Consider the following 14,524-nt stretch of genomic DNA (forward strand, 5'->3'; position numbering starts at 1 on the left):
CTCACACACACTCACACACACACTCACACACTCACACACTCACACACTCACACTCTCACACACTCACACACTCTCACACACACACTCACACACTCTCACACTCACACACACACTCACACACACTCACATACACAGAGACACTCACACACACACACTCACACACACACTCACACACTCACACACTCACACACACATACTCACACATTCACACACACAGAGAGACACACACTCATACACACTCACACACTCGCACACACTCACACACTCACACACACACTCTCACACTCACACACACACTCACACACACACAGACACACACACACACACAGAGAGACACACACTCACACACACTCACACACACAGAGACACACACTCACACACACATGTTCACATGCATACACATTGAAAATGATAACTTTTACAATAAAAGAAAATAACCCAGCCTGACAGGAGATAGGAAATTGTGAATGTTTCGCTGTTCATGCATAATAAACACACAGCCCAAGGGAAAACTAAGACTCCTAGCTCAGCCTAGCTCTCTTCTGTGGCATCCACCACAAGTGTCCAAACCTAGGGAAGGGATTGTGCCAATGGTATCAATCCACACTGATGAATGACAATCCTGTTCAGGACCTGGGCTCCAACACTGGGCACGCCTCTTATTAACTGTGCACTCTGGACAGTCTATTATGTTTTTAGCTTTGGTTTCCCTGTCAATTATGTGAGACTAATGACGGGGCCACCTAAGGTAAGCGGCAGGATTCACTGGGCTAACTGCAGGCAGTGAATAAATGCCACTCACTCTAATGATCGCCACAAGCGGTATTCAAATAACTGAGCTCAAATGTTCACTTTGGGGGTTAAAGGCAGGGACAATATCCTACTGTGGAATTCACCTCCCTCTTCTCCAGAGGCAATGCTATAGTAGCCTTGGGAATGAACTTAAACTAGAGTAGGAGACAGTTCCAGGAATGAAGATGTGACCTTTGAAAACAGAAAGAACCTTGTTTTGATATTCAAAAGCAAAATTCACAGTCCCTTTCAAACCTGCCATTCTCATTACAGCCAAAGCCTGGCTGTGTCTCTACACATCAAAGTGTCTCCTTCTCCACCAGTCCCCACCTGGTGACAAAAATGTCACCCACTTGCCCTGAAAAGACTGTCTACAGATCTTGCTTCTGTTGCCCTGGCACCTGCTTCATACACACTCCATGATTCGGAAGGAAATAGAGGGGCCTGAATCGAACCAATGGCCTAACCCCCGAGTTAGTCTTCATAGTTCCACTTCCCTAACATCCTCCAAAGTCACTTTTGCAAAAATATGAGACCAAGCCATCTCTCCTATTAGAGACTGCATGGTCTCTCCCTTTCAATAGAATATGTTTAAGGTCCCAGTTCACCACATCCTCCTCAGTTGTCATCTCCAAACTAGGTGCTCTTGAACGTAACTTTTCCTTTGTGCGCATATGCTGTCCTTTCTACCCAGAATGCCTGGTACCTTCTCTGGAGAATGCCAACCACCCATCGGGACCCAGTCCAAATGTGTACTCTCTGGCAGACTCTTCTAGATTCCTTCCACCCTCCCATCTCTTGGCTCCTACTGACCTCGCTCCTTCCTCTCCGCACTAAATGCTCTCTAGGCTGATTCACTAACATTTATTTTCTGCTCGATTCTTTTCTGGGAAGTATAGGGCCTTGTTCTTTTAGCTCCTAGTACAGAGCCTGCATGGCACACAGCAGGCTCTCAATAAATAGTTGTTTCATCAACTGGCACAGAGAATTAAAGGAATGGGAGCACGCAACCTCTGCCACTGTCAAAGCTGGACTGGGCAAAAAGAGTGCTAGTCCTCGCGCTCTATCTGGCAAGCAGCAAACAGTTATGCAAGTGTAATGAGTACTTGCGAACGAAAAAGCTCTCGAGTTCCCACTCCTGTTAAATGCTCCTCACTGGAGAGAGCCACATCCTCCAAGATTTAGGTGGATTATGAAGGGCACAGACCTCTAAGCATTTACTAAGATCTTACAATCTGGCCACTTTTGTTGAGAACGCTTCTCCCTCCCCGAATTCTCTGGCCCACATTCAGGTCAGAGGTGCTCAGTAAAGGCTGGTTCAATTTACAGTGCATTGGGAAGCCAATCGCAACTCCTGTTTCAGGCTAATTGAGCTCAATGACCGGTCATATGTGGTGTAATAGCTCCATAAGGCGAAGAGGGAAATCAATTTGGGTCCTGAAAAACTGCCAAGTGTTCACTCCTGTGCCCCACGGCCCACGCTGGTCTGCTTCTTGACTCTTCCTACCTAACATCCATCTTCATGATACCCTGGTCAGCAAGATCTGCCCCATGGATGTGACTCCCTCGTCCTGTATTTTGATCCTACTATAATCAAGGACAATGGAGGTGTGCCCGTTAAGTCGTGTTGTAAACATGCTTCACTGTTCCTAAAGACCCTCTATACAAAAGAATACTTTCGCATCCTTTTCTTCCCACCCGTGGAAAATGATAGGAGTACGTAATTTAAGAGAAACTAGAAACGGGTTTTGTGGTTATTGTTGTTTTTGCTAAAGTGAGGTTTTAATACCGTGCTGGCAGTGGGTGTAATAATCCTTGGCTGACCACTTCTATCCCAGCCTAAGAAACAGAACGTGCCAAAGCATGCAGTCTTGTTGAATCCATCCGGGATAAGAAAAAAAAAAATAATAAAGGACAGACAGCAAGGCCTTGGAGAATAAATCATTAACCAAAAGTCAAACCAAGGCACCCTGGAAACCAGCGAGATGCAGAGGCAGCCGAGAGGGATCAGGCAGCTAAGACTGCCTTGTCCCCTCTGATGACTTCTGGAGAGAAACACCCCACAGGCACGACGAACCCGGCACACCGCGCTCCTGTCCATGTCACTTTTCAAACTTGAAGTTATTTTTAGATGACCCAAGCTGGCTAAGTCCAGGCAGGACAATTCTCAGCCCGCTGTGCCCAAAAGCCCCTTTGTCCCTCCCTAAGAAATTCGGTAAAGCCTGGGAAGACAGGGGTCTCCTCATTTTCTCCTTTACTCACTGCGATGATGTTGGTCTCTCCTAACTCCTTCTCTAAGCCCAAATCCCGGGGTCACTGGAGTTCATTCTGGATCCTCCAAGTCCCTATGCACCTGCTGCTGCACCTGGGAAGGTGGCCCCTTGGCCAGTAAAGATGGGGAAGGGGCTTTTGGAGACTAGCGCCTCCTAGAGGGGGGTCATGGGAGACCTGTCCCTGGGGATGCTTTGGGGACTGGTCAGGAGAGAAGATCTCTCGCTGCTCCAGCCCTATCCCTAAGCCCGGCGGTACTTGATTCCCATTACCCGGGTCCCCTGGCACCCAGGTGTTCAGCCCTGGTGGGACAGGGTACGGGGTCGATGGGGCCTGCGCCGTTACGTAACCGACCTGCAGGACGTCTGCGATGCGCCGCTGTGGCGGCGGTGACAGTGGTGGCGGCTCGAGGGTCCTCGGGGCAGCAGGCTGCGGGCGCGGCTCTGCCTGCTCACCTGACGGCCGGGGTGAGCGCGGTGCCCGCGGGCCTGGGCGTGGAACCGTGCGCACTGAGCGCCGCCTCCCGCTCTCCGGGTCGCAGGGTCACCCGGGCTGTGCCTCCTGCTGGTGCTCCCGCAACCTCCACCGCCGTCACCCGGGACAAAGCGGCTCCGGGGAGGGGCCGAGCCGGCGGCTCTCACCCAAGCCAGTGGAGATGGGCGCGCCCCCAGCTCCGACTCATCGGGCCAACCTCCAATCAGACCCCAGGGAAGCCAAAGCCCCTGCCTGGCCTCCTTTGGTCGCCTCCCTCCTGACCAGTCGTCCTTCTGGGTCCCTCACCCACCTCCACCTCTTGGGCTTCCACCCGGCGCTCAACTGCACACCCCTCGTTTGCAATCGCTGGCGGGCTGGACCCTTTGCGGGAACCTGACACAGAAGCCTGTCCCCAAAGGCAATGCCTTTTCCAAAGAAGAGGCTCCAGGGTCATCTCCCCCATCCTCCCCCCCCCCCGTGAGGGCTTTTTTTTTTTGAGGGGGGCGTTAAAGAGGGGTGAGATTGCTCTTGGAGTTAAGCATCTGCATACAAGGATACTAAAAAATAAAAGGGCAGCGAAGAAACTGGTCCGTAGGACTGGGAGATTGTTTTCTCCCACAGGTCGACCTCTGGCTAACTAAGGAACTGTCTGGAAGCCACTCTTGAGTGCTTAAGAGCGACTATGCATGGTGGGTGCTGGCGCCCTCTGGCTGGGGCTCTGGGTGAGCCCTGCCCACACCACTGAAGGTGCCCTGAGCCAGTTTCGCAGTTTTGTCAGGCAAGACTCACTGCCACCAGACCTGGGAGAGAGGACTTCAAGGATTCCTACTAAGTAAGCGACTGGGTCCCTAGGAAATGGGAGGCTAGTATTTATACAGGGTAAAAGGGGAAGAGGCATGTCGGAAGCGAAACTGGATGCAGGGAGGATTTACCTCTTAACCAGATGAACCATTCTGAAGATTCTTCAAAATTAAGCAACTCAAGAACAAGGAAGCCTGTAGCTTATGGTGGCACAGACAGGGACAGGACTGAATCTCGTGGCAAGAGTACATCAATGACCCAAAATGGTTAGAGTTCGGAGACGGTGGAAACTGAAAGACAGTGGAGACCAACTTCAAAGCAGAGAGAATGGCAGATAGAAATAAGTCCCATGTCATATCGCCTTTCCCACTGTTGCATACTTGGGCCTTTTCTTGCATCTAGAATCCACTTTGTTGGTTCTTAATAACAGTATTAAAACTGCATTGAAGTAATAACACAAAGTAGTCACAAAGTAGTCATCCTCTCTCTCTCTCTCTCTCTCTCTCTCTCTCTCTCTCTCTCTGTATGTGTGTGTGTGTGCCTGTCTCTGCTGTCTCTGACTCTGTCTCTGTGTGTCTTTCTGCCTGTTCATTCCCCCCTCTCTCTTCCCCCCCTTTGCGTATCTCTGTGTGTGTTTTTGTCTTCTGCCCGTGTGTCTGTCTGTCTGTTTCTGATTTTTCTCTGTCTCTTTCTGCCTCTGTGTGTCTGTGTCTGTCTCTGTGTGTCTGTCTTTCTGCCTCTCTGTCTCTGTCCCTCTCTGTCTCTGTCCCTCTCTGTCTCTGTGTCTGTCTGTTTGCCTGTCTTCTCTCTCTCTCTCTCTCTCTCTCTCTCTCTCTCTCTCTCTCTCTGTGTGTGTGTGTGTGTGTGTGTGTGTGTGTGTGTGAAAGAGAGAGAGGGCTTGGCTCTTCTTTCTGCTTAATCTACATTAAATATAAACACAGAATTAAAAAAACATTTCAGAGTTGGAAATGATCTTCGATGCCATCATGCTTTGAACACACGCATCGTAAGTGTTTTGTTCATTTGACTGATTTGCCATTTGGGAGAGAATTTTTTCTTCAAAGGACGTTCTTATATGGAGCAAAACATCTCTAGAATTTTCTCTCACAGGCTATAGCTCACTTTGAAATTCTTCACGGAAATCAAGCACTATTTTTGAAACCTAGGAAGGTAGCCATCGTGTCCAGTGCACCTGGAGCTTCTGCTTTTCAGGCAATATAGCTTCAACGCTTTCCACATAATCTCACTACAGCAACTCTTAGCTCACCAGTGTGTTGACTTTGATTGTAAGGAGGTCCAATTTTGTGACTATATATTTACATAAAATAAAATTTTTAATTGCAGAATACGTTTTTGAAAACATTTTGGGAAATCAGAGAAGCACATTTTTGTTCCCATATGGTATGTGTTAATGTGGGCTCTCGTGGATGGTGTCACATGTGTGAATGTCAGAGGACCACCTCGAGTGCTAGTCTTCACCGTCTACCCTGTTTCTCTGTGTGTTCCAGGCTGACCACTTTCCCGGGATTTTCTTGTCTCTGCCTCCCATCCCACTGTGGATGTAGTGGGATTGCAAATGTACTCTCCTTGGCTTTATATGGGCTCTGGGAGTTCAAACTCAGGTCCTCATGCTTGAGTAGCAAGTTCTTTATGCACTGAGCCATCTCCCCAGCCTGAAAGACACAATTTTAATGATCAATTTGAAGGAGATCATGTGCTCGCTTTGGCAGCACATATACTAAAATTGAAGGAGATCATACACATAAATGCTCTTTGGCTGGTATACAGTAACATTAAGTGTGTGTTCACTATTTTTAAAAAAAATCCACATGGCCTTTCTCCTATCACCCAGATATGGATAGTTTTACTTTTCTAGATTATTTCCTTAAGTTTTCACAACCACGTATTTCTCCTTTTGCTACAGAGACAAATTCTGCATTGGGCAGTTTGTGTGTTGACTGGAAGGTAAAAGCCAAGAGGCCAACCTGTCTTCATTTGGTCATTTTTTTTTTATTAACTTGAGTATTTCTTATATACATTTCAAGTGTTATTCCCTTTCCCGGTATCCGGGCAAACATCCCCCTCCCCCCTCCCCTTCCTTATGGGTGTTCCCCTCCCAACCCTCCCCCCATTGCCGCCCTCCCCCCACCAGTCTAGTTCACTGGGGGTTCAGTCTTAGCAGGATCATTTGGTCATTTTTAAGAAGCAGATATATTTCCATAAGTAAAGCTAATGGTAATGATTAGAGAAAAATACTTTGTGGGGCTGATCTGGAATATATTTTGTAGAGCAGGAGGAAGATCTATGGACAGCTAACATGAACAGCAACAGTAAGATCGTAAGTTCTGTTAGAATTTACTGAGCACAACCTATAATCCAGGCTCTGTGAAAATCACTTTGTATAGATCAACTCATTGAACGCAACCTGCAACTACATTAGATAGATAGAAAATGTTAACCCATAGGAATTACATAGAAGAGAGCCAGTGTGCAGCTCAGTAAGTGATGGTGCTTGCTGTCAAGCCAGACGATTTCAGTTTGATCTCCAAAAGTATAAAAGGAGACACCCAATTCGGGGGTTTCAGATTTCTTTTCTCTCTTTCCTTTCTTTATTTGTTCACTTTACATCCTGATCGCTGCTCTCTCTCCTGCTCCCCCTCTCCCAGCCCCTCACCCCATCTTCTTCTCCTCTAGAAGATGAAACTCCTTCTTTGTACCCCTTCCCCCAACCCTGGCACATCAAGTCTATGCAGGGTTAGGGACATCGTCTCTCACTGAGACCAGACAAAGCATCCCGGTAAGAGCAATGTATTCTACAGACAGGCAACAGCTTTAGGGATAGCCCCCACTCCCATTGTTCAGAACCCACATCTGCTACATATGTGTAGAGGGTCCAGCACATGTATGCTCTTCGGTTGGTGGTTCAGTCTCTGAGAGGCGCCAACAGTCCAGATTAGTTGACTCTGTCGGCCTTCCTGTAGAGTTTCTGTCCCAGTTCGCAGCCCTCGATCCCTTTCCGAGCTCTTCCATGGGACTGCTAAAGCTCCACACGATGTTTGGCTCTTGGGAGATACCCATCTTTGACCTGTGTCCTCTAATTTCCATATGTGGATCTTGGCATGGATGTGTGTACACACATACACACAGACACCCTATAAATAAAACACAGGGAAGAGGGGATGATAGGGAGGAAAGGAAGAATGGAAGGACAGAAAGAATAAGTGAAAGACTTTTCCAAGGCTACTAATGGAATAGCTAAATCCAAATCTAGACACTGGCGGTAGATAAGCCCCCTCCCTCCCACACGCTCACCCCTACTTGCCAAGGCTAGCCCCTCGATAGTTATTACACAGTGAATGTGAGCTCCATTTGCCAAGGCTAGCCCCTCGATAGTTATTACACGGTGAATGTGAGTTCCATTTGCAATCTGAGGATTCTAATATTATTTACAATCCATTTCATTTTTAGTTTGAGACGAGATTATTAAGATTGCTGAGGCTAGTTTGGCTCCCCAAACAACTTGATGTTAAATATCTCTATAATTATCTATAGAGCAAGATTATTTTAATGAACCTGGATGATCAAACTCAACGGTGTTTGATAACATTTTCATGGATAAATTTTTTTTCTCATGTCAATATGTGATTTCAATATTTAAATTTTTTAAATTAAGGAAACTGTGCATAACTATTCATTTCCAAAGTGTACAATTTGGTGGACTTTTAGTACATATCGTTGGTATCTAATTTTAGAAGACTTTTAAGCCCAAGAAGAAACCTCATACCCATTACGTAGTCACCTTTAATTCCCTACCTCTACACCAATGTGCTGTGAACCACTTGTCTGTTTTCTGTCTCTTTGGCCTTGCCTATGTGGACATTTCCTGCAAATTAATTCATGTAATATGAGACCTCTTGAGTATGGCTTCTTTCACTTGACATGTTTTCAAGGTCTATCTACACCACAGCATTTACTGGCACTCCATTTCTTACTAGAAAAGGTCAGGACATAATGACTTTGAAGTCTACAACACACTTAAAGAAGAACTCACGCACACATTCTTTTAAAGGATCAAAAGCATTTTCAAATAGAAAAAGACTTCTCAACTTATACTCTGGTGGTCAAACCAGACAAAAGCACACATGTGTACACACACACACACACTAAAGGAAGCCTCAGAAAAGTGTCCATGATGGAGAGGGTCAAGACCCAGTAGAACACAACAATAAACTCAATGATACATTCAAGATATCACTCACCAAAGTCAGGTGGACTTTACACCTAGGATATGAGGTTAGAAAGGCATATTTAACTATGAACAGCACAGTGGCATAATAAAAGACAGAACCAACTGATTAGCAATAGGTTTTAATAAATTTTAATAGGTCCAGGAAAAGCACTTGACAAAATTTATTATCTTCTCAAGATAAAGGAAAATCTCTCAAAAAATAAAAACAGAAAGAATGAGCCTCAACATGGCAAAGGCACTTTGGACAGACTCACAGTTAGTATCACACTGAGCAAGGAGTACTTGAAAGCTCCCTTGTAAGATACAGAATAGGATAAGAAGGCTCCCTTTGCCATGTCTATTCCCCATAGTACTGGAAGGGCAATTAGATGAAAGAAACTTTAGAATTAGTTTGTTAAACTACGCAAAATAATGTATTGGGAATTGGGGGAATTACATTAAATATATAGATCAAGTTGAAATGAACTGGTTTTGAATGTGAGTGTGTGTGTGTGTGTGTGTGTGTGTGTGCGCGTGTGTGTGTGTGTGTGCGCGCATATGGAGGCCAGAGGTCTTCATTGATGTGCCTTCCACATTGTTTTTCCATATTTTATATTAAGGTAGGTCTCTCACTTGAACACATGTCTGGACTCTGGGAGTCAAAACTCTACTCTTCACACTTGAAGCACAGACATTTTACCTGATGAGACATCTCTACAGTCCCCACAGAAAGAACTGCCATCTTGATAATAGGCTTCCTTTCTATCCATGAACACGAATTCTCATTTGCTTAGTTGTTAGATTGTCTTCATCATTTTATAGCTTTTCTCATTTAAAAAAATCACTGAATATATTATGTTAGACTTAACATCTCATTGGGTATTGGCTTTTGGCTTCCACCCAGGCTTTATTCAGACTGTTTGTCTGCCTACATGGAGTTGTGACAGCCCTTGAAGAGTCTAGTCTAGGGGACCTTCTGATAAGCAGTATACAATATCCTCTCCCAGTCTGTGAATTCTCTCTTCTCTTTCTTGACTCTGCCTTCACAACTGAGTACAAAAGTATTTAATTTTGACAAAATAGAAACCAATAATGTCCTTTTGGTGGTTGGTACTTTGGTCTCAACATTCCTATGGCAATATTCTTCAGCAGTATGACTGTTGCAAAGCCTTTAGCTCTGTGCCTGCTTTCAGCTGGGTTTTGCTCTTCCCCATGTTGTATGTAAGATACTATGGTTGTACGATGGAGTTCTCACTATACAGTGGCAGACGTAGAAATAAAGTGCAAAATGGTGTACAATTGTATGTAATTACACACTAAGCCTTAGACACACCCATAGTTGAGTGTGTGTGTTCTACTTTCTTCCTCTCTCTTTCCCTTCCCAAGTGCTGGGATTAAAGGCATATGCTTCCAGGCCTAATTAATATTCTCTCCTTTCTGGCAGAAGAATATTTGGTTGAGTCTTAGAGACAGCCATGTCTTTGAGAAGCTCTGTTTTTGCTATTGTTTTTATTTCATGAAGGATGGTAATTAAAAGCTAAAATATAAGTGTTGGACAATATAGTTTAATGCTGTTACAGTGGGCCACGCCCAAGGCCTTCTAGATAAAAGGGCTGAGAGTATATATATGTGTGTGCAAATCTGTAATTACATACAATTGTACACCATTTTGCACTTTATTTCTGCATCCGTCACTGTGTAGGGAGAACTTGAGCTTGTACACATCGTGTGCCTATAATCCCACAGCCTTGACTTCTCACACTTCTTTCCCTTCTCCCACAGCCACTCCCTTCCTCTGACAGTGAGAATACACAGCTCCATTATCCACAAGGGGTTCATATTTTTGTCCATTCTTTAGCAGTACTCTCCTTTGGTGCTCTCTTCGCAAAGGCCATCCAGAGACTGCCCCACTTGGGGGATCCATCTCATATATAGACCCGAAACCAAGACAATATTGCAGATGCCAAGAAGTGCAAGCTGACAGGAGACTGATACAGCTGTCTCCTGAGAGGCTCTGCCAGTGCATGACAAATACAGAGGCGGACGCTCACAGCCAACCATTGAACTGAGAACAGGGTCCCCATTGGAGGAGGTAGAGAAAGGATTGAAGGAGCGGAAGGGGCTTGTAACCCCATAAAAACAACAATACTAACCAACCAGAGCTCCCAGGGACTAAACCACCATCCAAAGAGTACACATGGACAGACCCATGGCTCCAGCTGCATATGTAGCAGAGGATGGCTTTGCTGGCCAAGAATGGGAGGAGAAGCCCTTGGTCCTGCCAAGGCTTGAACCCCCAACCCCCAGTGGAGGGGAATGTAAGGGTGGGGAGGTGAGAAAGGGGTGGGTAGATGGGTTGGGGAACACCCTCATAGAAGAAGGGGGAAAGGGTGGGATAAAGGGTTTATGGACGGGAAACTGGGAAGGGAATAAAATTTGAAATGTAAATAAATAAAAAATATCCAATAAAAACAAACAAAAAAGACTAAGTTATGCATGTTGAATTTGCTATTCTTAATAGTTTGTATAGTTCAGATATTTTACTGGTGAATACTCTAACACTCCAAAAGAGATGCACTGCATAATTTCTTATGTCCAAATCATGAGAATTATTTCATATCATGTGCCAAGACTACATAGACATCTGCATGCAGTGTGTTGAATATCTCATATCCCATAAAAATTTTACCTAAATACTTATAACTTTGAGGGAGCTAAGAGCCTAGGAACACCAGAACCGAGACAATCAAATTCAGGTCCTCACTGTTTGCACATTACCCATCTTCCTACCACCACTGCCCCTGTACCATTTGATATCTCCTTAGAGTGTCCATTACATCAAACTATCCCAGAGATAAGGCTAGTAACTCACCCTAATATATTTATCATCAGTTTTTGGAAAGGAACATGAAGGAAGGTATAATACTCTTAAGCACTGAGAGTGGGGTTCAGAGGCAGGGAGACATCACTCAGTCAGAGAACAGGGTGAATGATCTTCTTGGAAACTTTTGATTGTGCTCAACTGCTCTAGTGACTTTCCTGGACCTCATGAGTGGGGGAAATACACACAATCCCTGCTAAATAAATAAGTAAATAAATAACAAGAAAGATAAGCATGTCTCTAACAACTCAAGAAATTTCTAGTATATGTCCAACAACCAAAGGCAGGAGATCACCCTAATTAGCTTTATTTAGGCATTTAACACAGCCTAGGTTGTCTGAGATGAGAGACTCAACTGTAGAACTTTCCAAACAAGAGGGCCTAGCTCACTATGGGTGTTACAATCCCCACGCAGGTGCTTTCCAACTTTATAAGAAAGATAGCTGAATATAAGCTGGCCTGTAAGCCAGCCCACAAGCAGTATTCCTCCATGATATCTGCTTCAAGTTCCTGGCTCTGACTTCCCTTGGAGACACACTGTCACCTCTAAGCAGCCATTAACCCTTTCCTTTCTTAAGATGCTTTCAGCCTGAAGATATTATCAAAGTAACAGACACAAAACTGGGACTCGGATCAAGTTGGATTTGTTGCTCATTGTCTGATATCAGAGGAAACACCAGAAGGAGACAGTCAGGTATCACACAGCAAGAGGACAGGGGGAAGGACTTCCCAAGGCACCAGGGATGATGTAGGGGAGAGTTAAGACTGCAGGCACCACATTGCTCCCGACTGAACACCATAGAACACAGGACTCATTAGTTTGTTAAGAACATTATCTACATGGCAAGAAGGCAAGTGCAAAACAGAAGTTATTTCTGCCTTCATAGAAAGACACAGCCTGGGGGTCTCTCTGCAAATTCTACCTGCCAGAACATTTTCTACTGTTGCATGATTTTTTCATATCCTAATGTCCCTTCTCTTCCCTTCCCTTCCCTTCTCTTCCTCCTCTTCTTCCTCTTCTTCCTCCTCCTCCTCCTACTCCTCCTCCTTCCTCTCTCTCTCTTTCTCTCTCTCTCTCTCAATCCTCATTTCCTTCCTTCCCTCCTCTACTCCTTCCCCTCTTCCTCTTCTCCTTCGCTTTCTCCTCCCCCTCCTGATACAGCAGTCAGTGAGACCTCTTTCCCCCACCACAGTACCACTCCTTCCCGTGGCAAGGGGCATCCACATCATTGTTCAGACAGCAAAGGAAAACTGGCTGTCTCTGATGTCTGTTTTTCCATTTGCTACCTCGTGCCATGCCCAAAATAGTCACATCAGCCTTTTCAGTGGCCCCACGCTTTCCACACCGGGATAAAAGCCACCAGTGCTCATACCAAATCTGACTTGGCTCTGGGGTGGACTCCAGAGAATGTAAAGTTGTACAGTTAACACGCCAGTAGTTGGCAATGCCAGACACAGTGACCAGTAGTCCAACTGTTCTGTGCCTCTTCCTTCATAAAATAGGAACCATGAGGAACCAGAGCTCAGATATTTCTTAAGCTGAAATATGTGGATTTCCTGGTTTACCCAAGGAGAAAACTCACAATACTCAGAAATGTGTGAGTTGTGTTTTGTTTTTTAATGGTCCATTACAAATTATGCCACCTGTTTTTATTGTTTTTTTTTTTTCAGAGCTGAGGACCGAACCCAAGGCCTTGCGCTTGCTAGGCAAGCGCTCTACCACTGAGCTAAATCCCCAACCCGCTTTATTGTATTTTTAAGATTTGTCTTTATTTTTAATTATGTATATGTTTGTGTCTATATGGGGTGGGGGTGGGGAATGTGTTTGCATGAAGGCAGGTGCCAGCAGAAGCCAGAGGTGTCAATCTTCCAGAACTGGAGTTACAGGTGGTCATAAGCTGCCTGTAGTCAGTGTTGGGAACTGAACCAGCAAGGACTGAGCCCTCTCTCCACACCATGCTACTGTATATCCGAATGTCTACAAATGAAAACTTAAAACATGTTGGGTTTGGGAGTGTGAGTGTGTAAATACTAGCACAAGGTTCCAGGTGTGATTGGATTGCTGCAAATCCTATGGTGAGGTCATCCCCTCATGAGAATCTGGATGACAGGAGTGGATATCCACTAATTCCGATGAGTCATTGTTATGGTAGGTTTCTAAAGGAGATAGACCAATCTTTTGGGGACATCAGAATTGACCTAGTGACAGATGACTCTGACCAATCAACTTGAGCTAAGGTGCTATTGGGTGATAGTGGGTCCTCCTATTCGGTTTCTTTCAAAGAGCATCTGAACTTGAATGGGGATGGTAGCTACCATCCATGCTTACTCTTCTCCAGTTTCTCCCTGATCCTGGACAACCCTTCTTTCTTTTTAAAAGAGATATGATTCCACTGTTTTGAATTGTGTGTATGAATGGGTATCTGTATGTCTTGTATGAATGTGAGTGCAGATCCCAGCGGTGACAGAAGAACCAGACCTGAACCACACGAGCTGGAAATATGAGTGGTTATAAGCTGCCTGTTGTAGGTGCTGGAAACTGTGAGGTCCTCAGGAAGAGCAAAGGGTACTCTGGACTGTTGAGCCATTTTTCTAGCCTCTAACTTACTACACTTAACTACTTTCAATCTTCCATGCTGTGCAATTGTTATCCAGGAAGTAGATAGACATTCCTTGGTCCATTTTCCATCGATTGGCTCTTAGGAATTTGGAGTTGGACCTAAAGCCTTGAATAATCTAATGAGATTTATGGATGATCCTAGTGCATGCTAAAGTGTGAGCCACTCCTCCAAGCACTTTACCTGTGCCAGCATTGTTGATGTCCATAGTAGTTCCCCAAGGTAGGAACCGGGCTAAGCATCTTACCTACAGCAACACTCTTATTATGCCCAGCTGCCCTCCGACATAGTAAGCCGCCCTGCTCCAACTTTCCCACTGCCAAAACTGAGAGAGAGAGAAAGGATACACCACGTGGTAGAGGTGCCGAGGTCATAAGTGGTTTGAATCCAGGTGGTCTGCCACTCCATGGCTTGCTTTTTTATAAGCCCACCTATGATGCCTCCATAACTTCTGTCCCC

General features: G+C 45.2%; 1 protein-coding gene across 3 annotated transcripts in view; it reads right to left on the reverse strand.

Moving 5' to 3' along the window:
- The window catches only part of Rcan2 (regulator of calcineurin 2), a 217,374-nt gene extending 211,686 nt beyond the window's left edge, over positions 1–5,688 (reverse strand). Inside the window, exon 1 of one of the 3 annotated variants that reach the window (XM_063266599.1) lies at positions 3,848–5,688. The gene's annotated coding sequence lies outside the window, so the exon portion shown is untranslated. Of the gene's footprint in view, positions 1–3,054; positions 3,326–3,417; positions 3,644–3,847 lie in introns of those variants that run through there. The other 2 variants (NM_175578.4, XM_063266600.1) reach the window with 2 other exon arrangements.
- Positions 5,689–14,524: the final 8,836 nt, after the last annotated feature.

This window comes from Rattus norvegicus, chromosome 9, assembly GCF_036323735.1.
Source record: "Rattus norvegicus strain BN/NHsdMcwi chromosome 9, GRCr8, whole genome shotgun sequence".
Lineage (NCBI taxonomy): Eukaryota > Metazoa > Chordata > Mammalia > Rodentia > Muridae > Rattus > Rattus norvegicus.